A 4,262-nucleotide genomic window follows, 5' to 3' on the forward strand; every position below is an offset into this window, starting at 1 on the left:
ATATATATATATATATATATATATATATATATATATACAAACATACATATATACACACACACACCCATATAGTAACATGCATGTGAATGTACATGAGTGTGTGTCATTTGTATAGTTTACGTGAAGCATTGTCGCATACATATTATTTTCATTTTCCTCTTATTTTGTTAAGCCACAACAATGCAAGTTATAAAGAAAATACAGGTCAATGGTCAGTACTTTTACTTGGTGTTTCAACATATCAGGGTTAGGATTCTTTCTTACAGAAAATCTATGGCTATGAGAAAAGATGCTGTTAGCTGACTTCTCTTCAGATCAGTGAAGTCAGCTAACAATACCTTTTCTCCATAGATTTCCTGAAGAAGGGGTTCTAACCCTCAAATATCAGGTGAAAAGATTGATCTCTATTATTTTAATAATTTGCATTGTTTTAGCTTTAAAAAGTGTGTATATATATATATATACTAGTAACACGCATGTATATGTAACTGTGTACGGAAGTCTGTACATGCATATGTATATATATATATATATATATATATATATATATATATATATATATATATATTGGATTGCCATTATTATTATTTTTTATTAATGATAATATCCTTATATTTGTGTGTACATGTTTGTGTGAATGTGTGTATGTATGAATGTATATCAAAATAATGACATGTAGATATGTATGTCTGGAAATATGTACACATACGCAGTCATAGGTGTACATCTCTAAATATGTTTTCTGTACATGTGTGTGTGTGTGTGCGTAAAGTGAATTTAGTTTCGCTTTCAATTTGAAACCATTTTAATAAGAAAACATGTGACCGTCAAAAGCCTCAAGCCAGCATCCACTTTGTTTAGAGTTACAAAAGGAACAAAGAAAGAAAATCTAGTGCAAAAATGTCCTTAAAACAATCAAAATGAACAACAAAAGATGTGAAAGAATTAATAAAACAAAATATCTATCCAAGAAGCAAGGAAAATAGTGCTATTAGGCAGATGTTTGAGAGAAGGAATTCTTCTTGTAAGTGGAGACAACTACAGTGAAAAACGGAGGATTAGCAATGAGCTGATTCATTCAAGTAGCAACCTTAGGAGGAATATTGACTAAAGCAGGGGTTTTCAAATTTTTTGACTTGCGGACCCCTTTATATTTCAGGCTTTACCTTAGGGACCCCCTTATAAACGCTTATGAAATTTATACATAAATATTTGCTTAAAATAGCATATATTTTTACATTTATTTATTTAACAAATAGGTTTATTGTCAATTAAAAGATTTTGATTAAAAAACATATATAAAATCAAATTGCCCATAAAAAGTATTTGCTGTCCACGGACCCCCTGTGGTCCGTGGACCACAGTTTGAAAACCCCTGGACTAAAGGAGAACAGAAAAGACAAAGAATGAGTGGTTGTGCATGTACCTAAGTGTATATAAATGTGTCTATACACATGTGCGTGTGTGGTGGAGTGATGTGTGTTCCATCCATCTTCTCTACCACTATGACTTTCTCAGGAATAGCAAGCAGACTCCTCTGGCACCTCCTCCTCCTCCACAGGGTGCTATCAGAAGCAACTGCTATTACACTTTCTGGCCTGATTCCTCAGCACAACTACTCTTTTACTCTTTAACTTGTTTCAGTCATTTGACTGCGGCCATGCTGGAGCACCGCCTTTAGTCGAGCAAATCGCCCCCAGGACTTATTCTTTTTTAAGCCTAGCACTTATTTCATCGGTCTATTTTTTGCTGAACCACTAAGTTACAGGGATATAAACACACCAGCATCGGTTGTCAAGTGATGTTGGGGAGACAAATACAGACACATAAACACACATATATATATATACATATATATACGATTTGCTTCTTTCAGTTTCTGTCTACCAAATCCACTCACAAAGCTTTGGTTGGCCCGAGGCTATAGTAGAAGACACTTGCCCAAGGTGCCACGCAGTGGGTGGACATATTCTAACCATTTCGTACTTGGTCTATCCTTGGATCTCCCGCTGGTTGACTTGGCTTCAAGAACTTGTATTACAATTCTTCCCTGAGCCATTCTAGTCACACATCTGTAATACTGGAGCTGTGACCGACCTTCCAATGTGGAAGACGTAATGGCTCGATCTGGAGACTCCCCCGAACTCTAGGCAATGCACCCTGTAATATAGCATTACCCCAGGGTTCTTTCGGAGAACCCTCTTTTCAGCTGCTTGTATTCGCAATCATATTCTTTCAGTCATTACCCAACATGTGTATTTATCTTTGTGCTTGTCCCCCACCATCGCTTGACAACCGGTGCTGGTTTGTTTACATCCCCATGACTTAGCGATTCAAAAAAGAGTGACTAATAGAATAAGTAATACCAGACTTTAAAAAATAAGAACCTGCACCAATGATTTGTTCGGCTAAGTCCTTCTAGGTAGTGCCCCAGTATGGCCGTAATCCAATAAGTGAAACAAGTAAAAGACAGCACTGAGTATTTTCGTTCGTGTAAACACCATTTATACATACATGTTTATATATATATATATATATATATATATATAAACGATATATGAGTATATGCATCTATATGTACATGTATGTATATATGTTCATCCACATGTACATATAGATACATAACAGGGTATATGACGTGGCAAAAAAACAAGGACAAAAATGGTAAACAAGGTGCAACAAACAAGCAGGCCACATAGAAACATCCCCTTCATCAGCTGCCACCATTAAAACTCCGGCGTTTCGAAGAATTAAGGCAGTACGCATCGTTAAAATGGTTCTTCCCACGAACACAAATTAAATTGTTTTCATGGAGGGTAGTGGCGGACGGAAAACAAGACAGGAAAACGAAACGGTGAAATAAACAAACAAAACCCTAACCCTAACCCTATATATATATAAAGAGAGAGAGAGAGACTGAGAGAGATGTGCATGTGTGTCTGTCTGTCTGTCTGTCTGTGTTTATAAAATAAATCAGTAAACAGATAACAGATTTTTTTATGCACTCATAACACATGGTTGCGAAGTAATAGTAGTAGTAGTAGTAGCAGTAATGAATGAATGAACAAACAAATAAATATAAACGTATATAAATAAAATCACTGAGGTTAATTACACGACCACACCATCCACAACTTAGCTAAGTTAGCATTAACATATTTAAGATAACGAGCATTTAAGTACTTAATTAGAAACAATTATTTGTGGAAAAGATAAAATTAGCAAAAATCATGACTGTTATTTTAGTCATTATGTCAGTTAAACGAGACGAGACAAGAATTGATCTTGTGCTTATTTGCAGTTTATTAAAACATTTATTAGTCATCAAGGTAACTAATGTTGTCGTTACTTCATCAATTAATTATCTATAATTAGGTTTCTAATGCGCACCGACTTCGAATGTTTTCTTGTAATTGCTGAAAGACTCAAAATAATTATTAGTCTTTTCTTTTGTCTTATATGAATTGACCTCAGTGGATTCTTTTTACTCGTTTCAGTCATTTGACTGCAGCCATGCTGGAGCACCGCCTTTAGTCGAACAAATCGACCCCAGGACTTATTCTTTGTTAGCTTAGTTCTTATTCTATCAGTCTCTTTTGCCAAACTGCTAGGTTACGGGGATGTAAACACACCAACATCGGTTGTCAAGCAATGATGAGGACAAACACAGACACACAAACACACACACATATATACACACACACAAATACACAACGGGCTTCTTGCAGTTTTCTACAAAATCCACTCACTTTGGTTGGCCCAAGGCTATAGTAGAAGACACTTGCCCAAGGTGACAGTGGGACTGAACCTGGAACCATGTGGTTGGTAAGCAAGCTACTTTCCACAATGCCACTCCTGCGCCCATATATATATAAATATATATATATAGGAAAATGAAAAATAATAATAAGGCAGAATGCTAAACTGGAAGCATATTTTAATAAAGATTTCTCTAACCGGCTTTCATTGCGAAGCAAATTTTCAAGAAGAGGGAGAATGAAAATGTTATTTACAAAGAAGTACAAAATGAAGAAAATAATATATAAAAAAAATAATATAGAAAAAAATAACTATACCAATACATTATATTGTCTTTGAGCTTTTGAAGTTCAATGGTAATTCATGTATATAATGGTTGGAAAAATAAGGATGCATGAGAATTGAAAGTTGTATCAGGTTTAACAAAAGGGTTAAAAGTTTGTGTTAAGCAGGAAGTGTGGTGTCAAAACAGGAAGTGTGTGTAAGGGGAGACAAATGTTTTT

The 4,262-nt window shown here is 35.1% G+C and overlaps 1 protein-coding gene across 2 annotated transcripts in view; it reads right to left on the reverse strand.

The window, feature by feature from the left end:
- Positions 1 to 4,262, reverse strand: part of LOC106869930 (protein EFR3 homolog A) — a 77,992-nt gene that overhangs the window by 59,098 nt on the left and 14,632 nt on the right. The window lies entirely within an intron of this gene.

The sequence above is a fragment of the Octopus bimaculoides genome, chromosome 23 (genome assembly GCF_001194135.2).
Source record: "Octopus bimaculoides isolate UCB-OBI-ISO-001 chromosome 23, ASM119413v2, whole genome shotgun sequence".
Lineage (NCBI taxonomy): Eukaryota > Metazoa > Mollusca > Cephalopoda > Octopoda > Octopodidae > Octopus > Octopus bimaculoides.